Here is a 25,559-nt window from a genome sequence, read left to right as displayed (position 1 = left end):
AGGAGAAACCTATTAGGCCTATATTACTTTTAAATCTCTAGCCTAGACAAAATGAGTCTCCATCCATCTCAGAGATGCACTGGCTTTTGGGAAGTTTATCTAGTACCTAATGACATGGCTTTGCTGGCAATGACTCTATGCATATATTAATAGAAAGTAATTATTTAGCGCTCTGAAAGACTAGAGATCTCATCAGGAAAATTTGAGATGCCAAGGGAACACTTTTCCCAAAGATGGGCAAAATAAAGGATATAAATGGTAGAGACCTAGTGGACATTGAAGAGATAAAGAAGAAATGGAAAGAATACATGGAAAAAACTGCATAAAAAAGATCTAAATGGACTAGACTGGATTGCTATGATGGTGTCATCAGCCACCCAGAGCCAGACATTCTGGAGAGCAAAGTGGGCCTTAGGAAACACTGCTGTTAAAAAAGCTTGTGGATGTAACGGAATTCCAGTAGAACTGTTTAAAACTCTAAAGGATGATGCCATCAAGGCGTTGCATTTATTGTATAAGCAAATCTGAAAGACCTAGCAGTGGCCACAGGACTGAAAAAGGTCAATCCTCATCTGGATTCCCAAGAAGGGTAGCACTAAAGAATGTGCTAACCATCAGACAATTGCTCTCATCTCCCATGCTAGTAAGGTCATGCTTAACATCTTGCATGCTAGGCTTCTGCATTATGCAAACTAAGAACCTCCAGATGTCCAAGCTGGATTTAGACAAGAAAGAGGAACCAGAGCTCAAATTGCCAACATTTGCCGGATCACAGAGAAAGCTAGGGAATTCCAGAGAGACATCTACCTCTGTTTCATCAACTAGGCCAAAGCCTTTGACTGTGTGGATCATAACAAACTGTGAAAAGCTCTTAAAGAGATGGGGATACCAGACTATCTTACCTGTCTCCTGAGAAACCTGTATGCGGGTCAAGAAGCAACAGTTAGAACCCAGTATGGAACAACTGACTGGCTCAAGATTGAGAAAGGAGTATGACAGGGCTGTCTGCTGTTACCCTGTTTGTGTAATCTGTATGCTGAGCACATCATGAGAAGTGCCAGACTGGATGAGTTACAAACTGGAATCAAGATAGGCAGGAGAAACATCAATGACCTCAGATATGTGAATGGCAGAAAGTGAAGGAGAACTAAAGAGCCTCTTGATGAGGGTGAAGGAGGAGAGTCAAAGAGCCGGCTTAAAAATAATATTTTAAAAACTAAGATCATGGCATCCGGCCCCACTGCTTCATGGCAAATAGAGGGGCAGGAAAGGTGGAAGTAGTGACAGATTTCCTCTTGGGGTCTAAAATCACTGTGGATGGTGACTGCAGCCATGAAATCAGAAGACATTTGCTTCTTGGCAGGAGAGCTATGACAAACCTAGACAATGTGTTAAAAAGCAGACATTACTCTGCTGACAAAGGTCCATATAGTCAAGGCAATGGTCTTGCCAGTGGTCATGTATGGTTGTGACAGCTGGACTGTAAAGAAGGCGGAGCATCAAAGAATTACTGTATTTGAACTGTGGTGCTGGAGAAGACTCCTGAGAGTCCCTTGGAAATCAAGGAGATCAAACCAGTCAATCTCAAGGGAAATCAACCCTGAATACTCATTGGAAGGACTGATGCTGAAGCTGAAACTCCAGTATTTTGGTCATTTGATGCGAACAGGTGACTCATTGGAAAAGTCCCTGATGCTGGGAAAGACTGAGGGCAGAAGGAAAAGAGGGCATCAGAGGATGAGATGGCTGGATGGCATCACCGGTGCAATGGACATGAACTTGGGCAAACTTTGGGAGATGGTGAGGGACAGAGAGGTCTGGCATGCTGCTGTCCACGGGGTCACAAAGAGCCAGACATGACTGGGAGACTGAACAACAACAATGCTTGGTGTAAGCATTTTACATGTATCAACTCATTTAAGCCCCAGGTAACCTTATAAAGTAGGTACTATAGCCATTCTTATTTTACAGATGTGGAATCAGCAGCACTCAGAGCCGGGAAGTAATTTGCCCAGAAAATAAGTGGTAAAGCTGGGGTTCGTATCCAGGCCACTCCCACCAGAGACGTTGCTCTTAACCTGCCTCTGACACATTTCTTCAAGAACCCTGTAGGGAGGGGTGTGTGTCTGGCTTGGGTGTCCCCACTCCCCCAGCCAGTTACCCTTCTAATCGCATTACCACTCCCTACAGAGCTCCTTTGTCAAAGCCCAGCAACAGACTTTAAACCACAAAATCATGTCTGACTGCGGTTGCTTGTTTAGTAGACCAACCAGATTTACAAATGAGAAAAGGAAGCATATCCTGGGCTCAAGAAGACTTTCCATAGCACTAGGAATTAAAAAAAAAAAAAGAAGGCCACATAAGATAAATAGATAATCCAATCAAAGCGAGACAAAGAGTTACTTTTTCCTGAAGTGAATTTTCTAAGGGTAAGATTTTCAAAACCAAGCCAATACATTTGTTTCCTGTTCTCAACCACAGTTCCCCTTGCTTTGGGTAAAACAAGCATGCTGTTTATAAAGTGCTTTCACAGATGCTTACTCCCTGATCTTTACAGCGCCCCAAAGAGTCGAGTGTCTTGCCTGAAATAACACATAAACTAAGTGGGGGAGTTTAGCCTGCAGCCTGGTCTCCTGACATAGCTAGCAGAACGCCGTAGCCTCACTGCTTGCTCTCTGTTCCTCAGTGACTGGAGTAGAGTGAAAAGCGTTCTGAGAACCTCATACTGTAAGTCTCGAAACTTCTGGTCACTCAGAAATAGCAGTGAGCAGACACTGAGGGCTTTATCATTCACCCAGAGCTGACCTAAGAATGTCACATGGTATAATTTATTTAGTCTCCACAACAAATCAGTGAGAAGCAGGTTACTACAATCCCCATTTTGCAGATAAAGAAACTGAGTGTGGAAGATTTTTACAGATCTTACTCAGATTCACCCTTCTAGGAAGTGGCAGAGCTTGTATCCAAACCCATACATCTGATTCCAGAAGCTATTTGTTCATCCACCAACTTCTCTGGCCTCTGCTAAAAAAGTAAAATTGAATTATTCAACAGAGAACCCAACATATCAGTGTTTAGAAGAATCTGTGAATAGAAAAGGGAAAGTATACAATATTATAGCACTTTCATTATATTAAATAATCATTAGAAGGTAAACAGAACTATCATCTGGGTGTCGGCATAGAATATTAATGATTAACAAATTAAACTATATCAATTTATATGAATAGCTTCTCTGGGTAAGGGTCTGTGTCAGGTAATGTGGGAGCTCCAAAGACAACCAAGCCTGCCCCTGCCTTCACGAAGCCTACAGGGAAGCTAGAGAGACAGCAAGGCACCATCACACACATGTTATATATAGCCCAGAAGGTATAAATACGAGTTCAGTGCAGTCACTGAACAGGGCAGTGAATCTACAGTCAACTACTGCAATAGGAGTTCAAAGCAAGGAAAAACCCCTCCAGGCTGGGGCTGTAAAGGAAAAGTTTGTGGAGGATATAGCTGGATCTTAAAGAATGCCAAAATAGGAAGAGTTCTGGGGAGGGAAGGGTATTTCAGATTCCAAGCAGAGGGAACAGTGTGAGCGTAGGTATGGAGGCAAGAAAATGCTGCAAGAGCACCTTTGGAGCAAGGACAGTAAACATGAAGTCTGACAGGACTTGCCCCTCACCCCTCAGGGCTATTGCTGTGGAGAACTGGAGGTAAAGTGCCCCGGCACTGACCGGTATCCAAGGATCCATGTGTGTGGCACATTCATCCACCCATAGGATGGGCAACTGCTTCCAGCAAGTTTTGTGTTCCTTGCACACCCATGACTGCTATTATCTCTCATGGCGAGTCCTTCAGAAGTATAATCAATCCAAAAGTACAATCCAAGGGATGTCAGCTCTAAGTTTTTGGAAACTTTAAAGCCAGCAAATGTTACCACACCTCCCATCCCTGCCATTGTCTTTGGAGACTTCCAAAAGTGACTTCTTTCAATCATCCACCCTTGCTGTCATGTCTCCAGACTGTTTTGGGCTTCTTACCAATGACCTATGCCTAGTGTTCCAGCAATACCTCTGAGTGCCCACTGGAATGTCATTGCCTGTCAACAACTCCTCAACCTGTGCACACTCTTCCCTCTCTCCCCTTTCCCTGCAGTTGCTCACAAGCTCCACATGGTTACGATCAAGGTCTTTCTCAAAACCCACTGCTATGCTACTGCTACTGCGTTCATGCAAAAAAAAAAAAAAAAACTTTTTTTTTTTTTTTTTTTTATCCTATGCCTCCTATAGAATATAGCAGTGAGCAATGGCCCAAAATTCTACCTTCAGGTAGCTTCTATTCTTGGGAGGGGATTTCTAAGGGGGGAAAAAGGAAACATATGTATAGTTAGATGGTGATGAATGCCATTTAAGAAATGAAGCAGAGGTGGAGAACAGGGACTCCTATAGGAAAAGGCACAGAAGAAGATGAGGAAGGTTAAGCAGAGATTGGAAGAAGATGAGGGAGGCCACAGGGGGAAGAGCTCTCCAGGCACAGCAAAGCAAAGTGCAAAGGCCCAGATGCAGGGACAAGTTAGGTCATGTTGGGCACAGTCAAGAAGCCGGTGTGGCTGGGAACAAATAGTTCAGTGGTAAGACAGGGACTCAAAGCGGAAAGGTAGGCAGGCCAGATAGGGAAGACCAGGGTATAAATACTGGAATTAATCGGAGGGAGGTGGGAAGACAGGGGAGGGTTTTGAAGAGAATAACAAAAATAAGAAATACATTAAAAAAAATTAACCCAGCCATTATGTGAAGAATAGACAACAGAATCAGGGAGACAGGTTCCAGAGCAATCTTCCATTCTTCTGAATGGTCTTCTCCATAAGACTTGGCATCAACTAGGGGAATTTAGTACACACGTGGATGCTCCATTCATTCACTGGCTTCTCAGTTCACTGACTCCCTTGATTCAAAGGTAAAATTAACTTCATTTTCCTAATTAGTCGCTCAGTCCCATGGCTAGGTCTCAATTTTATCATCACCTGGGCTTGATTTGCTTCTGAAATCACAAAATAGCGCATTCTATGCTCAAATCTCAGTTTCCTATCTTTACAACTTTGTTATTTATACCTAGTTGTTCAGTTCAGTTGCTCAGTCGTGTCCGACTCTTTGCGACCCAATGAGCTGGTCTCAAATTCATGGAAAATACCAGTCTGTCTGCTGTTCAGTCCTTCTACAGTCATTATGGCTATTTCTAACATTGTTTATAATCTGCAAACCATCTATCCTCCTATTTGCCCTGTCATTGAATTTGAAAATGAAACCCATCAAATTCCTGCCAACCTCTCCTTCACACCCATCTTTGCTTCTTCTTCCTTCTAATCCCACAGAATGAGGCTAAAACCTTCACCTTGTTCACCTTCTCAGTCTTTCCCACATTAGACATCTAATTCCATAGCTCATCTTTCCAACCAATCCTGGCTCTGGCTTCTTCCCTTCACTGTTTAAATTTGCTCACATCTCTCTTATTTTGGAAACACACACATGTAACAAGCCTATACACTTCCCCCAGTATACACCCCCTCAGCGTCTTGCCTTGTCTTTCTCTCCCTCTTGACAGCCAAGTTTATGGGGAAAGTGTTCTATCTCTTTTCATGTCCACTTCTTAACCCATCATTTAAGGTGGCTCCACCTTACTCAAATCTCTGCATCCACCAGATTCCCTTTCCAGTCCTTGTCTCTCTGCAGCCAACCTTACAGAGGCACAGGTAGGCCAAACTCATACCTGGGATACTCTTGTCTCCACTACACTTCTACTCATCCTGTTTGTTTCAGAAACTGTTCTGGCCTCAGGAAACCTATTTTGAACACAGTCTAACCTCCTATCCCTAAATTACTGAAGAAGTTGCCCTACATGTCAGCAGAGTATCTTGTGCTTAATCTTTATTTACATTTACCACATGTTTGGAAGTTTCTTGTTCACCCATGAGCCCCCTTTGCTAGATCATAACCATTTGAGGTCAAGGTCTATGTTTATATCACAACTTCTCAGTATATACTCTTTTTAATTAAATTTACAGAGAAAGCTGAATTATGAGCAATGGCATGTAGAATCTGGGTTTTCATCTTTGCACTCTAAAGATAATTGAAAGTTGTCAACCAAAGGTGTGACTTGGTCAGGAGGGTAATTTGTAAGAGTCTCTTCCATTTCCCAGTTCTTTTTGCATTTATAAACCTTCTCATTTCATTGGGCTCCAGGAAACCACTGTTCTACTGTATGCAAAATTAAACTATCAAAGGATTTTTTTTTTCATTTTCCAAGATAGGGATAGAGGATGATAAGCTGGATGGAGAAGGAATGATGTTGGACAGCTGAGTTTGGGACATGTGTGGGACAATTATGTAGATATGTCCAGTGAGCAGCTGAAGAATGGGTTGGTGCTCAGGCAAGGACTGAGCTGTGAATATGTATTTTGGTTTCAGCAGAATATACCTACATGGCAGCTGAAACATGAGAGAGTGTGCACTCTCCAAGAGACAGCATGCAGCACAAGAAGAGTAGAGGGCTGGCATGTGGAGCACCTGAGGACATAGACACCTGATGGGTGGACAGTGGAAGAAGGACGGTGAAAGAAAGAAGACAGTGCAGGAATGGTCAGAGAACAAAGAAGCCCAGGAAGAACCTTTGGTGACCAAGGTCTACACCCTGATCTTCAGTCCTTGTGTGCAAGTCCTCCAGCCTGTCCACTCTAGACTTTGAGCTGAAGATTTCTGCTCCTGTAGGCTTATACTTCTGTATATGCTCACAATCCAATTTTAATCATCTTTTCACCACTTGACAGAAATGGTTTGGTATCTTCGGCCAGTTGCTACCATATTTACTCCAACAGCTATCCTAAACCATCACCTTCCCAAGGACTCTAATCATTCTCTCAGTTCAGTTCAGTTCAGTTGCTCAGTCATGTCCGACTCTTTGTGACCCCATGAATCACAGCACGCCAGGCCTCTCTGTCCATCACCAACCCCCGGAGTTCACTCAGATTCACATCCATTGAGTCAGTGATGCCATCCAGCCATCTCATCCTCTGTCATCCCCTTCTCCTCCTGCCCCCAATCCCTCCCAGCATCAGAGAGTCTTTTCCAATGAGTCAACTCTTCGCATGAGGTGGCCAAAGTACTGGAGTTTCAGCTTTAGCATCATTCCTTCCAAAGAAATCCCAGGGCTGATCTCCTTCAGAATGGACTGGTTGGATCTCCTTGCAGTCCAAGGGACTCTCAAGAGTCTTCTCCAACACCTCAGTTCAAAAGCATTAATTCTTTGGCGCTCAGCCTTCTTTACATTCTCTACTCTCACTCTTTTTTTTTTTTCAGCAACAGCTTTATTGAGATATAATCATTCAATTCACCCATTTAAAGTGTATGCTGCTGCTGCTGCTGCTAAGTCGCTTCAGTCGTGTCCAACTCTGTGCGACCCCATAGACGGCAGCCCACCAGACTCCCCCGTCCCTGGGATCCTCCAGGCAAGGATACTGGAGTGGGTTGCTATAATTCAATATTAAAAACATGTATTCACAAAGTTGTACAACTGTCACCAGAATCCATGTTAGAACATTTTCTAACTTCCAGAAGAAATACTGTACCCTTGAACCATCACCACACAAACCCATTCACTAGCACTCCAGTCCTAAAAAACCAATGATCTATTTTCTATCTCTATAAACTTGCCTGTTCAGAACATTACACATAAATGGAACTAGATAATATGTGGGTTTTGTGACAGGCTTCTTTCACTTAGTGTAATGTTTTCAAAATTCATCCACTTCATAGTAGGAATCAGAACTTGATTCCTTTTATGAAGATATATATCTGAAAAATGCTCCACTGTGTGAACATACTACAGTTTTAAATCCATTTATCAGCTGATAGACATTTGGGTGTTTCTATCTTTTGGCTATTGTCAATAATGCTGCCATGAACATTTGTGTATAAGTTTTTGTGTGGACACATGTTTTATTTCTCTTGGGCATATACCTAAGTGGAATTTCAAGGTTATTCATTAACTCCATGTTTAATCATTTGAGGAACTGCCAGACTATTTGTCAAAGTGATTGCCCTATCTTAAATTCTCACCAACAGTATAGGATATGAGGGTTCCAGTTCTCTATATCCTTGCCAACTCCTGTTTTCTGTCTTTTTGATTTTAGACATCGTAGTATATATGAGTGGGCTTCCCAGGTGGCACTAGTTCTAAAGAAGCCACCTGCTAATGGGGGAGACGAGGGTTCAATCTCTGCGTCAGGAAGATCCCCTGGAGGAGGGCATGGCAACCCTCTCTAGTGTTCTTGCCTGGAGAATCCCATGGACAGAGAAGCCTGGTAGATGAAGTGGTTCAGTTGTAAAGAATCTGCCTGGCAATGCAGGAGATGCGAGTTTGATTGCTGTGTCGGAAAGATCCCCTCAAGAATGAAATGGAACCCACTCCAGTATTCTTGCCTGGAAAATCCCACGGACAGAGGAGCCTGGTGGGCTACAGTCCATGGGGTCACAAAGGAGTCGGATATGACTTAGCGACTAAATAACAACAAAAGTATACGTGAAGAGGTACCTCAATGTGATTTTTATTTCTAAGATGATTAATGATATTGAACATCTTTCATGTATTTGTTGGCCATCTATACATCTTCTTTGGAAGATACATGTCCCTTTTATCAGATATATGATTTTAAAATATTTTCTCCCATTCATTTCTTTGTTTTTTCACTTTCTTGATGATGTTCTCTGAAGCACAAAATTTTTCAATTTCTATAAAGTCCAATTTATCTATTTTTTTTGGTTGCTTGTGCTTTTCATGTCATATTTAAAAAATCATCTAATCTGAGGTCATGAAGATTACTCTTGTCTTCTCTTATGAGTTGTTTTACTATCATATTTTGGTACTTAGGAACACCTACTTTAAAGTGCTGAAGCACTGGATTTGAGCCATGAGTTCCCATTTAGCAGTTGTTTAGACAGTTAGCCTTAGGTAAACTGTATTCAACTTTTTCAAGCCTTGTTTCCTCTTCCCTAAAGTGGAATGAGTTGGTAAAAGCAATCTATGCCATAAGGAAAATTTAGGCTCCAATCAATTAGTGTTTGTCCAAGCTCCTAACATAATGTCTGGAGCCTATAAGTGCTCTATAAATGTTAACTGTTAGAGACCATTGATGGGAGCTTCTCAGTGTTTACTCACCTACATCTTAAAACATTTCTGTGTTTTTACCTTCACTTCTATATTAGAGCAAGGGTATAATTGACTTTCACGTTATTTATTTCTAATACTATATAATCACAATTGTACTGTTTAATGTACATTCCGTTATCTAAAATTGTGATTCATACTTTCTAAGATCTAACTTTTGGGTGCATTCCTATATTTGTGTTATGCAGGATGTCATATTATATTGATCATTTTGGCATTACCATACAAGCTGTGTTTTTCACAAAATGTAATTATGGCAATTTTATATTGCATTATATAAATCACAATGTATTACAACTATTAATTTGGATAATAACAACAGACTATTTATACGGAATAGATGAAAAAGGAAAAATCCACCAAAACACTTTGCTTCCATATAATTATACAATCTATTTATTCACAGAATAAATGACCAGTTAACAGTGTAATCTACACTAAAGCTATGGTAATTCTTCATGAACTTGGTTGGGAGTTATCTAAAGTTCTTTTGGGAATTACTCTGAGAAACAATTCCATTTTCTTCTGACAGATCAATAATATGAACCATCATACAGGATATTTCAAGAGTCTGGCTAGTGAACTTCATTTCTAGTCATCTCTGGATTAGCAGTTTTCAAACTTCAGTTGTGTGAGAATTACTTGATGCTGGGACTCTCCCCAGAGTTTCTGCCTCAGTCATCATGGGGTGGGATCTAAGAAGCTCCAGTTCTATAAAGTGCCTAAAGGTTGCTGATGCTGCTGGTTGAGTCCATGCTTTGAGTACATGTTCCAGTACATAATTAATATGCATCGAGGATATAGAGTCTACATTTCTAAGCTGGTCAGAATCCAGGGAATTTCATGGGTCTTCCAAATTCCATCAACTCTACTGGAGCTCCCTAGAGATCCCATGACACTCCAGACATCTCAAAAATCTTTTGGATTTCTACATAAAGATGTAACCATTTGAAAAACTGCAGGGGGTTGAGGGTAGCAATGATTTGGGGTGGGGATAACACTTTCTAATTTCTAGGAAAGCTTCAGGCCCTTGGAGGACCTGCTAACTCTTGAGTCCAGACCATAGGATTTTCCTGCAGTCTAATTATGTGCTTGGTCAAGCTGGTTTTGTTTGACTTATTCTCCTCTAATAGAACAGACCATGTAATAATTAGTGTCCCACCCCTGCCCAATTAGGCCTTCTTCATGTTACAGGTCTACTATGTACACTCCTAAATTCAGTCATTTCAGTGAGTTTGATGATGATTATAATTTGCTTTCTGTTCCCTATCATACGAACATTCTGAGTGACTAGCAAGTTGTCCTTCTTTTGCCCTCGTTCAATAGTTGGTTTTATTTTAGTCTGCCAGCAGAGGTAGGTGTGTGTGTGAGACTTGGACAGTTCCCTTGGTTATGCTTTGGGGTTGCTGTTAGAACCACCTCAAGCAAAAATCTGTGGGGCAAGTTTATCTTGCATATGGATACACAGTATGGAAAAGTATAAATCAAAGTATTATCTCTGCAACATGAACATACAAAGAGATACATACAAAGAGAAGTAGAACCGAGAGAAGAGAACCTGATAACATGTTTAAGGATTAAGTCATGTCCAATAACAGAAATATCCTAGTCTTTCTCAATTATTTCAGCTGACAGATTTCTATTTTAAGTTAGCTAGTTTAATTTAGGTTCCCATCATTACTAAAAAGTCCCAATTACATTATTCCTGAAGTTAACAACTCTATAGGAAAAAAAAAAATTCCGGTATTTCTCCTCTACTCTCAATTCAGTGCTCTAATCATGGAATAGTTTACTTCTGACTCTTCCATTCACCAAATGTATGTGTATTTCTCTCCCATATTAAGCAATTCTCTGGTTCTCCAGACACCATCTCACAATTAAACTGACACTGTCTTCCTGGAGATACCATAAAATCCCACAGATTATGGCTTTAGTCCCACAATACTGTTTCTAATCCCACTTTAGATATCAAACACAAAGCCAGGTTGTCATCTGGGCATCTGACCTTCTGACTGGCTATAACTCTGAGGTTTCCATGACCTACTCTTCAGGTTCAATTATTTCCTAGAATGGCCCACAGAACTCTGAGAAACAGTGTACTTACCATTGTTTATTTTAACAAAAGATACTTCAAAGGCTACAGATGAACATCCTGATGCAAGAGATGCACAGGGCAAAGTATAGGGGAAAGGGTTAAAAGATGCTTTCCCAGGCCAAATTTCAATCAGGCTCCCCTAAACTCTCCATCGAGGCCCATCCTTGTATTTCCTTGCAGAATCCAGTTTCAGTAAGAATCCTGCTAAATCAGTTTAGCAAGAATTCCCACCTTTAATATCCCATCAAACTTCTCATTTTTGCCACCTCCCCCCAGGTGTATCTGATCAGCCTGGCTGCCCTCAGCAAGAATCCTGTTACTCATTTCAGTCAGACTTCCCCAGACTTGTCTCCTTGTAGTAATTTTCCATCTACTGATATCCCACCCAAACTTACTGCTTGGTTATAAATCTATACTTGTTCTGGTTGTATTTGGAATTGATTCTAGCTCTATTCTGTAATCTCTCTGTCCCTACTGTAATATTTTTTAAAAATGTATTATTATTATTTATTTAAAATTAATTTTACTGGAGTATAGTTGACTTAAAATATTGTGTTAGTTTCTACTGAACAGCACAGTGAATCAGCTGTACATACATCCACTCTTTTTTAGATTCTTTTCCCATACAGGAAAAGAGTATTGAGTAGAGTTCCCTGTGCTACACTGTAGGTTTGTAGTAGTAGTAGTAGTGTTAGTCACTCAGTGGTGTCTGACTCTTTGAGACCCTCTGGACTATAGCCTGCCAGGCTCCTCTGTCCATGGAATTTTCTAGGTAAGAATACTGGAGTGGGTTGTCATTTCCTTCTCCAGGATATCTTTGCAAACTGGGGATCAAACCTGGGTCTCCTGAACTGCAGGCAGATTCTTTACCATCTGAGCCACCAGGGAAGCCCTGTAGGTTCTTATTATCTATTTTATACATAGTAGTGTGATAAATTGGGAGACTGGGATTGACAAAGACATACATATGCAATAGTTTTTTGAATAAAATCTATTTTACTGCTTTAACTTACTGTCCTGCTCTGATTCTCTTTTTAGCAAGACATGAAACTCCTATGGTCTATCCAAGCAAACCACCTGTCCAGTACCTTCCATATGTTCAGCATTCCAGAATTCTTTTTTTTAAATAATTGAAATAGAGCCGATATATAATATATATATATATATAATATATATAAGTATAGGGGTATAATACAGTGATTTAAGAATTTTTAAAGCTTATATTCCATTAGCAAATATTAGCTATTTTCCCTGTGCTGCAGAGTGTATCTTTGTAGCTTATTTATTTCATATATAATAATTTTGTACTTTTAATCCCCTATCCCTATCTTACCCCTCCCTGGACTGGTAACCACCAATTTGATTCCTGTATCTGTAAGACTGTTTCTTTTGTTATATTCACTACTTTATTTTACTTTTAATAAGATTCCACATGTAGGTGATAGCATACACTATTTGTCTTCCTATGTCTGACTTATTTCACTTAGCATAATACCCTCCAGATCCATTCATGTTGTCACAAATGGCAAAATTTTTCTTTTATTATGGCTGAGTATATGGGCTTCCTGGTGGCTCAGATGGTAAAGAATCTGCCTGCAATGCAGGATACCTGGTTTTGATCCTTGGGTTGGGAAGATCCCTTGGAGGAGGGCATGGCAACCCACTCCAGTATTCTTGCCTGGAGAATCCCCATGGACAGAGGAGCCTGGCAGACTACAGTCCATGGGGTCACAAAGAGTTGGACATGACTGAGCGACTAAGCACAGCACAGCACAGCACAGGGAGCTAAAATAAGTTACGAGGAACTCTCCTTTCAGTTAACATTTTAAATTATTTTTGCGAGGGAATAAGAAGGGCATGGGAGAAGGCAATGGCACCCCACTCCAGTACTCTTGCCTGGAAAATCCCATGGACGGAGGAGCCTGGTAGGCTGCAGTCCATGGGTTCACTAAGACTCGGGCACGACTGAGCGACTTCATTTTCACTTTCATGCATTGGAGAAGGAAATGGCAACCCACTCCAGTGTTCTTGCCTGGAGAATCCCAGGGACAGGGAAGCCTGGTAGGCTGCCGTCTATGGGGTCCCACAGAGTCGGACACGACTGAAGCGACTTAGCAGCAGCAGCAGCAGCAAGAAGGGCATAAAAATTTTCATGGTGAATACTTCATTAAAAACAAAAGATCACATGGAATATTTACACCCCTGAATAGGAACTTCTCTATAAGTACTGTGTGATTCCTGAGGAGAAGCACTCCCTACAGCAGGTCAGGAAATGCCTTGATCAGCCCAAAATATCTTATATACTAGACTGAGAGTTACTTAAGACATTGATAAAAATGGACCTTCTAGAAGAAAATTTAATATTTTTTACTTACACGTTGCCACAGTGAGGGTACAGAAGAGTAACTAAAGTGGTGTTTGATTGTTATATTGTTGTGATTGTAAAGAATCACTAAGACCTTATTGAAATTCTCAAGTAAACTATAGATGGGGATGATAATTTCTATATGAAATCATCACTGGTATTCCCTCAACTTAATTTCTTCCTTTATTAAATATTTCAATAGAGTTTATTGTGCGAATTCTTTTTCTTTCACATATACATATTTAAATAAATAATTTAAATAAAAGAATCAATTCATTACATGCAGTATTACCTTTGAAGGGTTTATCACAAACTGTATTCACTTCCTTAACTGAAGGAGCCTCTGTGATGTTTTGTACATATAACACTGATTATATTTAATTATTTTAAGTAGCTCTGCAAAATACTTTAGAACTTAATACCATCTGCTATTTTATGATATAGCTGCTAAGCTGCTACTGCTAAGTCGCTTCAGTTGTGTCTGACTCTGTGCGACCCCAGGGACGGCAGCCCACCAGGCTCCCCCGTCCCTGGGATTCTCCAGGCAAGAACACTGGAGTGGGTTGCCATTTCCTTCTCCAATGCATGAAAGTGAAAAGTGAAAGTGAAGTCGCTCAGTCGTGTCCGACTCCTAGTGACCCCTAGGACTGCAGCCTACCGGGCTCCTCCATCCATGGGATTTGCCAGGCAAGAGTACTGGAGTGGGTTGCCATTACCATCTGCTATTTTATGATATAGCTACTTCCTGGGTAATTTTTTTTCTTGCATTTACTAAGACTGGGCTGCTAACTATAATTTTGGCTTATTGTTATTAATTTAAAAATCATAATATATGTCTAGTAGCTACTGTTTGCCTTTTGATAACATTGGTAATTTTCCCGTTTGTCTTAATCCTAAACCCTTAATTTTGGGCCACAAAACAAGAATAATTAATTGAATTATCAATTGGAAAAGAAAAATGCAATGATTTTAGTCATTTAAGTTTCTATTTAATAAATACAATGCTAATTTGGTACTCTTATGACTATTCCTGCTGCTGCTGCTGCTAAGTCGCTTCAGTCGTGTCCGACTCTGTGCGACCCCATAGATGGCAACCCACCAGGCTCCCCCGTCCCTGGGATTCTCCAGGCAAGAACACTGGAGTGGGTTGCCATTTCCTTCTCCAATGAATGAAAGTGAAAAGTGACAGTGAAGTCGCTCAGTCATGTCTGACTCTTAGCGACCCCATGGACTGCAGCCTTCCAAGGCTCCTCCATCCATGGGATTTTCCAGGCAAGAGTACTGGAGTGGGGTGCCATTGCCTTCTCTGTATGACTATTTCTAGCTGTCAATAATACCACCATCTAAACTGAATATTTTGATTCTTTGATGATTTGCTTAGTTCAAATTGAATTTATCCAAGGTACTTTGTGTTTAACAAGTGTGTGAGTTAAAGGTCAAAGAAAGAAAACAGTCCATTCACTCATAGGTACAATAAAACCATAAAATCATTAAGATAAATAAAGCAGGTGCAATGTAAGTAACAACTGAGGTGGCCAACAAGACAATTAGGTGCTAAGAAACACGGTATAATGAAAACTATATAAATTCAGTGCTAAATTTGACCCTGCACTTTGGGAAGAGCCAGTGGAAAATAAAATTGTGATGTGCTATGGGGTCATACCTCTGTATTAAGATGAACAAACTTCTCTACCTTGTACTTGGGAGGTATATAGTCCATCAGATTTTGACTGGCATAATAAAAGCCATTCAAAAGTGTTTCTTAAGGAGAGGACAATTTTATTCCACTAAAATCTTAATCCCACTAATGAACTGCATAAAATGTTGACTTGTGGCTCCATGAAATTTTGGGGAGGAATTAGTTTTATCCAGGTTGACAGATTACCAGTGAATTGTTTTGTACAGGCAAAAAGCTTAGAGAAACTAGGGTACTGGTCCTTAGACATTTTTATTCATGTACATCCTAAAATAATTTGGAAAAATCATATGCCCTTTAAACCTTTAAAAACTAAATCTAAGAATTTCTATGACAAGTTTAAAAAATTTTTAAAGGATATAATTTTTAGCATACTTATCTATGGTATTTTAAAATTAAAGCTTTAACACCATATTTAAAAGCACATTTATGGATCATTTAAACACCACACAGATTTGATAGCATCATTGTCCATTTAAAATACATGAACAGGTTTTCTTTAGTAGCCAGAAATTTTACATTGTTTCTTATTTTCCATGAACTCCTATTTCCATTCTACTTTCACTATAAAATTCTCTTACGGGATGAATTATCATTGATGTAACTACTGGCATTCAATTGCTCCCAACAACCATTTGCATAAATATCTAGAAATTATTTTAATTATAATTGGTAAATATGGCTCTTTCCACCCGTACTTCCCTCCTTCACACTTCCTGCTTTATCATGTATTTTTTCAAATGGTTGTGAGCATTTTTGGGGAACTTGCTAAAAGCAAGTTGAGTTGGGGACACATTTGGTGTGTATCATTGTTTATATATTTATAAGGCTGACAATTACTTCTGTATGTATCTATGTAAGTTAGAAACGTATGAGACCCTGGGTACAGTCTGAATATTTGCATCTCCTCCAAATTCATATATTTAAATCCTAATGTCCACTGTCATCGTATTAAGAGGTGGGACCTTTGGGTGGTGATTATGTCATGACGGTGGAGCCTCTATGTGTGGATTAAAATTCCTAAAAAAAAAGAAACCCTACAAAGTTCTCTAGCCCCATCTAGTATGTAAGGATACAAGCAGAAAGTGCTGGCTATAAACCAGTAAGAGGGCTCTCACCAGGAGTCCCCCATGCTGAAATTTTGATCATGGACTTCCCACCTGATTATGGACTTCCCACTTCTCTAAAACTGTGAGAAATAATTTCTGCTTTTTACAAACTACCCAGTTTGTGGTATTTTAATGAAGATCAGCCAAACTAAGATCAGCACTTGATCAAAATATAATATTTTTAGATTTAGAAATATTTGTGTTATCCCTTGGCATAATAAAATTTGTAATATAATTTGTAATGTAATGTAATATTTAGTTTTTCATGCTAAATATTTACATTCATATATAAATTTGCAAACCTTTTCTTAAAATGCCCCTCCCCTCTCCACAAATTAGATAAGCCTCAAGCCTCATAAAAACTGCCTATACTTTATTTGACCTAATTATGTACATTGTGCTTGAAATTTTGTGTTTTCTGAAAAGAAGGGCAAAAATAATCTATAGTTTTTGTACTAACAAAAGTACAATTATAATTTTCTATTAAAACCAGGATCCATTCTTAAAAAGTAATCAGGGTACACAGTAAGCGGTTCCTGCCCCATCCTACAGTACCTCCCAATCACAAAGTGCACCAAATTAGCAAGTTTTAATACACAAAGTTCCCTCAATGGAAACACGATTAAGTCAAAGAATAAAACATTGTAGAACCTTAATTAGGGATGTTTCATAGACACTAATTGTTTTGGTCTCATGAGTTATTTTTTAACTTTTTAAATTAAAAACTTAAAAGATATGTGAAAGTCACAAGTACAGCACAATAACCATTTTACTTCACCTAGATTAACCAATTGTTAATATTTTACTATGATGGCTTTCTCAAATTAATTATAATAATAGTATTGTTGAAAAAAAATTGAAAACAAGTTGCAGAGTTATATCACTTGACCCACTAGACATCTCTTCAAGAAAATTACAGATACTAAGGGAACATTTCATGCAAAGAGGCGCATAATAAAGGACAGAAACGGTAAGGACAGAAGCAGAAGAATATAAGTAGAGATGGCAAGAATACACAGAAGAATTGTACAAAAAAGGTCTTCGTGACCCAGGTAATCACGATGGTGTGATCACTCATCTAAAACCAGACATCCTGGAATTCAAAATCAAGAGGGCCTTAGGAAGCATTACTATGAACACAGCTAGTAGAGGTGATAGAATTCTAACTGAGCTATTTCAAATGCTAAAAGATGATGCTGTTAAAGTGCTGAACTCAATATGCCAGCAAACTTGGAAAACTCAGCACTGGCCACAGGACTGGAAAGGGTCAGTTTTCATTCTAATCCCAAAGAAGGGGAATGCCAAAGAATGTTCAAACTACCACACAATTGTGCTCATTTCACATGATAGCAAGGTAATGCTTAAAATCCTGCAAGCTGGGCTTCAACAGTACATGAACTGAGAACTACCAAATGTTCAAGCTGAATTTAGAAAAGGCAGAGAAACCAGAGATCAAATTGCCAACATCTGCTGGATCATAGAAAAAGCAAGAGAATTCCAGAAAAACACCTACTTCTGCTTCATTGACTATGCTAAGGCCTTTGACTGTGTGGATCACAACAAACTGTGGAAAACTCTTAAAGAGATGGGAATATCAGACCACCTTACCTGCCTCCTGAGAAACCTGTACACAGGTTGAGAAGCAAGAGTTAGAACCAGACATGGAACAACGGACTGGTTCCAAATTGGGAAAGGAGTACATCAAGGCTGTTTACTGTCACCCTGCTTATTTAACTTATACGCAGAGTACATTATGTGAAATGCAGGGCTGGATGAATCACAAGCTGGAATCAAGACTGCTGGTAGAAATATAAAAAACCTCAGATATGCAGATGATACCACCCTAATGGCAGAAAGTGAAGAGGAACTAAAGAGCCTCTTGAGGAAGGTGAAAACAGAGAGTAAAAAGCTGGCTTAAAACTCAACATTCAATAAACTAAGATCATGGCATCACTTCATGGCAAATAAATGGGGGAAAAAATGGAAACAACTACAGACCTTATTTTCTTGGATTCCAAAATCACTGTGGACAGTAACTGCAGCCATGAAATGAAAAGATGCTTGCTCTTTCAAAGAAAAGTTATGACAAACCTAGACAGTGTATTAAAAAGCAGAGATACCACTTTGTCAACAAAGGCCTGTCTAGTCAAAGCTATCGTTTTTCCTATAGTCATGTACGAATGTGAGAGCTGGACCATAAAGAAGGCTGAGTGCCAAAGAATTGATGTTTTTGAACTGTGGTGTTAGAGAAGACTCTTGAGAGAGTCCCTTGGACACTAAAACCAGTCAATCTTAAAGGAAATCAGTCCTGAATATTTGTTGGAAGGACTAATGCTAAAGCTGAAGCTCCAACACTTTGGCTACCTGATGCAAGAAGCCAATTCTTGGAAAAGCTCTTGATGCTGGAAAAGATTGAGGGCAGGAGGAGAAGAGGGTGACAGAGGATGAGATGACTGTATGGCATCGCTGACTCAATGGATAGAAGTTTGAGCAAACTCTGGGAGATAGTGAAGGGCAGGGAAGCCTGGCATGCTGCAGTCCATTGAGTCACATAGAGCTGGACATTACTGAGCGACTGAACAACCACCACTTGAACAAAACCATAGAAATGAGCTTTATTAGATTAGAGCAAAAGTAATTTTGGTTTCGCATTGTTGAAATTCGTCATTTTAACGTTGGAAAGTTGCAAGTGTTAGCTGCTTAGTTGCATCTGATTCTTTGTGGCCTCATAGACTGTAGCCTATCAGGTTCCTCTGTCCATGGAATTCTCCAGGTAAGAATACTGGAGTGGGCTGGCATTCCCTTCTCCAGGGGACCTTCCCAAGCCAAGGGTTGAACCCAGGTCTCCCATATTGCAGGTAGATTCTTTATCATCTAAGCTACCAGGGAAGCCCATAACCCTTGATATTGGAATACATTCTTAAATAAATGTGATTATGTTGTGGTTGTTCAGTCACTAAGTTGTGCCCAACTCTTGTGACCCTATGGACTGTAGCCTGCTAGGCTCCTCTGTCCGTGGGATTTTCCAGGCAAAAATACTGGAATGGGTTGCCGTTTCCTTCTCCATGGTTATATTATGCATGATTTTAATGTGAGCTTCTCACTTTATGCTTTTTTGCTAATGACTTATTACTTGATGTTTATTTTATATTTATTTTAGATTATGGAAATGATATTAGACCAAAAGCGAATTTTAGCAATTTTCTTATTCAAGTTTAAAATGGGTAGTAAAGCAGGGGAGACAACTCGCAACATTAGAAAGTGCTGTAGAACAGCTGTATGTAGAACATTCAGTGCAGCAGTGGTTCCAAAAGTTTTTCGAAGGAAGTGAGAGCCCTTGAAGATAAGGAGCTCAGTGGATAGCCATCGAAGTTGACAACTATGAATTTAAAGCCACTCTTGAAGATGATCCTCTTACAAATACACAAGAAGTTTCTGAAGAACTCAACATCGACCCTTCTATGAAGGTGAAACAGTTCGATAAGTGTGCACCTCATTGACTGACTGTAAATTTTTTTTAAAAAAAGTCATTTTTAAGTGGTGTCTTCTTTTATTCTAGGCAACAAGAAAAACATCTCGCGATTAGATTGTGACGTGCGATGGAAAGTAGATTTTATACAACAACCGGTAATAAGCAGCTCAGTGGCTGGACTAAGAAGAAGATCCAAAGTTCTTCCCTAAGCCAAACGTGCACTCAAAAAAGGTCATGGTCACTGTTTGGTGGTCTGCTGTTCATATGATCAACTACAGCTTTCTGAATCCTGGTGAGACCATTACATCTGAGAAGTATGTTTAGCAAACAGATGAGATACGCTGAAAACCACAATGCCTGCAGCCAATGTTGGTCAACAGAAAGGGCGCAATTCTCTTCTTCGTGACAATGCCCAACCATAGGTCACACAATCGATGCTTCAAAAGTTGAACAAATTTGGCTACAAAGTTTTGCCTCATATGCCATATTCACCTGACCCCTTGCCAACCAACTACCACTTCTTCAAGCATCTCGATAACTTGTTGCAGGGAAAATGCTTCCACAACTAGCAGGATTCAGCAAATAATATCTAAGAGTTTGTCAAATCCTGAAGCATGGATTTTTACATTACAGGGATTAAAAACTTATTTCACATTAGGAAAAATGTGTTGATTGTAATGGTTCCTATTTTGATTAATGAAGATGTGTTTGAGCTTAGTTATAATGATTTAAAATTCACAAAAAACACCATTATGTTTGCACCAACCTAATACTTGTTTTGTCAAGTGATGAGGAAAGGTTATTATCTTATTTCTCATGTCCTCTGAAAAGCCAGTATACTTAAATGTGAAAAATCAGAACCTTGAATTGCTATTCATCTCTTTGCTCAGCATGCTGAAAATAGGATCAGCATACTTTGATCCCATTCACAATTTTCACAACTTCCCTAAATTATGAATTAATATCTATAGACATATTTTTATCTTCCTGCTCTTCTTTACTGAGAAAGGAGCCTGAGGAGGATTGGCACTTGGGGTGAACTTCCTTTTATTTATGTACTGACATCCTTTCTTGTTCCACATGTCATGGGTACATATGACACTTTCCAATTCATATCATGGTTTTCAAATAAATAATTAAAATAAAACAAAACAAAGCTCTCTTTTCCATTAGCATTGTGAGCTAGGGGATCTGGCAGCCTACAGAATGGGAGAAAATATTTGCAAATGATACAACAAACAAGAGCTTAATTTCCAAAATAAAAACAGCTCATACAACTCAACAAGGAAAAAATGAATAACCCAATTGAAAAATGGGCAGAAGACTTAAATAGACATTTCTTCAAAGAAGACATACAGATAGCCAATAGACACATGAAAAGATGCTCAACATTACTATTATTATAGAAATTCAAATTAAAATAATGAGCTATCACCTCTCACCTGTTAGAATGGCCATGATTAGAAAGTCTACAAATAACAAATGCTGTAGAGGGTGTGGAGAAAAGGGAACCCTCCTATACCACTGGTAGGAATATAAGATGGTGCAGCCATTATGGAAAACAGTATGGAGGTTCCTCTGAAAACTAAAATTTAGAATTATTTTATGATCCAGCAATCCCACTCCTGGGCATACATCCAGACAAAAACTCTAATTCAAAAAGATACATGGGATTTTCCTGGCAGCACAATGGATATGAATCCATCTGCCAATGCAGGGGACAAGGGTTGGATCCCTGGGCTGGGAAGATTCCACATGCTGTGAAGCAACTAAGCAGGTGTGCCACAACTACTGAGCCAACACTCTAGAGCCCACGAGCTGCAACTACTGAGCCCGCGTGCCACAGCTACTGCAGTCTGCAAGCCCACGTGCCGTGAGTCACAACCAGTGAGCCTGTGTGCTGCAACTACCGCCACCTGTATGCCTAGAGCTCCTGCTCCACCACAGGAGAAGCCGCTGCAAGGAGAAGCCCGCAAGCCGAAGAAGAGTAGCTCCCGCTTGCCCCAGCTAGAGAAAGCCTGCCCAATGCAACGGAGACTCAGCTCAGAGAAAAAGAAAGAAAGAAAGAAGATATATGGAGTCCCATGTTCATAGCAGCACTACTCACAATGGTCAAGACACAGAAGCTATCTCAATGTCCACAGACAGGTGAACGGATAAAGAAGATGTGTTGAACATATACAACGAAATACTACTCAGTCATAATAAAGAACAAAACCATGGGTGCAACTAGAGATTATCATACTAAGTGATGCAAGTAAGAAAGAGAAAGACAAATACCGTATGATATCACTTAAATGTGGAATCTAAAATATGACACAGATAAACCTATCTATGAAAGAGAACAGACTCACAGATATAGAGAACAGGCTTATAGTTGTCAAGGAGAAGAGGGGTTGGGGGAGGAATGGAGAGGGAGGCTGGGTTAGTAGACGTAAGCTATTATGTATAAAACAGGTAAACAACTAGGTCCTACTCTATAGCACAGGAAACTATATTCAGTACCCTATGATAAATAATGGAAAATAACATTAAAAAATGTGTATGTATGTATAACTGAATCACTTTGCTATACAGCAGAAATTAGCACAACATTGTAAATTAAGTATACTTCAATAAAAAGAAAATATTTCTTTAAAGATTGAGCATTATTCTCACAGAAATTCCATGACCTGTTTAATAATTGCTGCTTTTGCATATTTTCTAAAAACTGCATTAGTAAGTGTATCTCTGAAAATATTTTCATGTTAGTTTTTAATATCTATTATTTTGCATTTTGGGGGCTTCTCTGCTGGCTCAGATGGTAAAGGACCTGCCTGCAGTGCAGGAGATCCCGGTTTGATCCCTGCATTGGGAAGATCCCTTGGAGGAAGGCATGGCAAGCCACTCTAGTACCCTTGCTTGGAGAATCCCATGGACAGAGGAGCCTGGTGGGCTACAGTCCATAGGATCACAGAGTCAGACATGACTGAAGTGATTTAGCATAGCACAGCACATGTTTTGCATTTTATTTAGTGCCATGGTGCTTTATCCCCAAGTCTCAAAAATGAGCCAGTAGTGCCTCACTGAAGCACAAAAGTAAGATGGCAATAACAACAATCCCAACAACACAGAAGAAAGTAATAACGAAAGGTGAGTAACACAGCCTTTCAGTAAAATCTAAATGTGAGTCTTTCTGGGCAGAGGAAATGAATATAGAGTGGACTGATTTCACATAAGGAACTGCAAAGGAAAAGTGCACATGGCAAGTGCCATTATGGATAACTGAAGGCTGCATTTTACTGTCCAGGCAGTCCATTTACCTCATCCTCTCTAATGAAGCTTGTCAAAAAATAACATGAATTCAGTTTTCCTGAATTCAAAAAAAGTACAGTTTTCCTCAAAAGCTAAAAATTAAGCCAATTTAGTTTCTCCAGAACTGAATAATATTTTCCAACATAAAATTGGTAATTTATATTACTTAAGCCAAAACTAATAAGATCTTCTTCAACATTGAAGACTTCACAGCAAAAACAGGCACAAGTCATACTGTTCCTAACAGGCTGGTAAAACTAGTCATAAAAATTAACAATATACATTTTTCTCAGCAACAAAACAAATTCTGGCAAAAATCTTTGCCAAATGACACTAATGGATATTGTCCAACATAAACAGCATAATTTTTTAAGGAGGTTTGATTTATAATATTACATTAGTTTCAGCTTTACCACATAGTGATTTAAACTTTCATAGACTTTATTACATTCAGCATTATTATAAAACATTGGCTGTATTCTGTGTTATATAGCATACCTTTGTAGCTTATCATTTTATATACACAGTTTGTACCTCATAATCCCCTACCATAACCTTACCCTTTCCTGTTCCTCCTTCCCTCTCCCCACCAGTAACCTCTAGTTTGTGCTGTGAGTCTGTTACTATTTTGTTACATTCATTTATTTACTTTTTAATAGGTCCCACATATAAGTGATAACATACAGTATTTGCCTTTCTCTGTCTGAATTACTTCAGTAAGCATAATAACCTCCAAGTCCATCTGTATTGTTGAAAATGTCAAATTTTAACTATTTTTTATTGCTGAGAAGGCAATGGCAACCCACTCCAGTACTCTTGCCCGGAAAATCTCATGGGCAGAGGAGCCTGGTAGGCTGCCATCTATGGGGTCTGGGGTCGCTAAGAGTCGGACACGACTGAGCAGCTTCACTCTCACTTTTCACTTTCATGCATTGGAGAAGGAAATGGCAACCCACTCCAGTGTTCTTGCCTGGAGAATCCCAGGGACGGGGGAGCCTGGTGGGCTGCCATCTATGGGGTCGCACAGAGTCGGACACGACTGAAGCGACTCAGCAGCAGCAGCAGCAGCAGCAGTATTCCATTTGTGTGTGCATGTGTGCGTATACACCACTTCTTTGTATATTCATCTGTTGGAGCATACTTAGGTCGCTTCCATATCTTGGCAAATACAAATAATGCTGCTATGAACATTAGGGTATGTGTATCTTTTCAAATTTGTGTTTTCTTTTTCTTCATCTGAAGAAATAACTAGGAATGGAATTGCTGGATCAAATTTTTTGGATTTTAGCTTTTTGAGGAAACTCAATACTGTTTTCCATAGTGGCTGCAGTAATTTCCATTCCCAGAACAGGGTTAAAAAGTTCCTCTTTCTCCACATCCTCACCAATGTTTATTATTTGTAGCCTCTTTGATGACAGATGTGAGGAGATATCTCATTGTGGTTTTGATTTCCATTTCTCTGATTATTAACTACGTTGAGCATCTTTTCACGTGCCTTTTGGCCATCTGTATGTATTATTTGAAAAACTGTCTATTCAGGACTTTTGCCTTCCCCCCCGCCCCCCGCCCCATTGGATTGTTTATTTATTTTTGATGCTGAGTTGTATCAGCTCTTTATATATGTTATATGTTAAACCCTTATTTGGAGAAGGCAATGGCACCCCACTCCAGTACCATTGCCTGGAAAATCCCATGGGCGGAGGAGCCTGGTAGGCTGCAGTCCATGGGGTCTCGAAGAGTCGGACGTGACTGAGTGACTTCACTTTCACTTTTCACTTTCATGCACTGGAGAAGGAAATGGCAACCCACTCCGGTGTTCTTACCTGGAGAATCTCAGGGACGGGGGAGCCTGGTGGGCTGCCGTCTCTGGGGTCGCACAGAGTCGGACACGACTGAAGCGACTTAGCAGCAGCAGCAGCAGCAGCAAACCCTTATTGGTCATATCATTTGCCAATATTTACTGTTTTTTCACAGACTGTCATTCCATTTTGTCAGTGGTTTCCTTTGCTGTGCAGAAGCCTGTAAGTTTGATTAGGTCCCATTTGTTTATTTTTGTTTCTATTTCTATTACCTTGGGAGACTAACTTAAGAAACTATTGGTACAGTTTACATCACAGAATGTTTTGCCTATAATCTCTTTTAGGAGATTTATGTTTAGGAGTCATGTTTTATGTTTAAGTTTTTAAGTTTTTGAGTTTGTTTTTTGTATGTTGGGAAGGTGTGTTGACTTCATGCAGCTATTCAACTTTCCCGACACCACTTGCTGAAGAGATTGTCTTTTTCCCACAGTACATTCTTGTCTCTTTGGCCAAGGATTAACT

General features: G+C 39.7%; 1 long non-coding RNA gene across 2 annotated transcripts in view; it reads right to left on the bottom strand.

Moving 5' to 3' along the window:
- Nucleotides 1–2,814: 2,814 nt before the first annotated feature.
- The window catches only part of LOC104971984 (uncharacterized), a 232,521-nt gene continuing 209,776 nt past the window's right edge, over nucleotides 2,815–25,559 (bottom strand). The window contains exon 5 of one of the 2 annotated variants that reach the window (XR_003034310.2): nucleotides 2,815–3,024. This is a non-coding gene — a long non-coding RNA (uncharacterized lncRNA). The remainder of the gene's footprint in view (nucleotides 3,025–25,559) is intronic. The other variant, XR_009494198.1, reaches the window with a different exon arrangement.

Source organism: Bos taurus, chromosome 4 (genome assembly GCF_002263795.3).
Source record: "Bos taurus isolate L1 Dominette 01449 registration number 42190680 breed Hereford chromosome 4, ARS-UCD2.0, whole genome shotgun sequence".
In the NCBI taxonomy this organism is placed as follows: domain Eukaryota; kingdom Metazoa; phylum Chordata; class Mammalia; order Artiodactyla; family Bovidae; genus Bos; species Bos taurus.
This window is presented reverse-complemented; position numbering and strand designations above follow the sequence as displayed.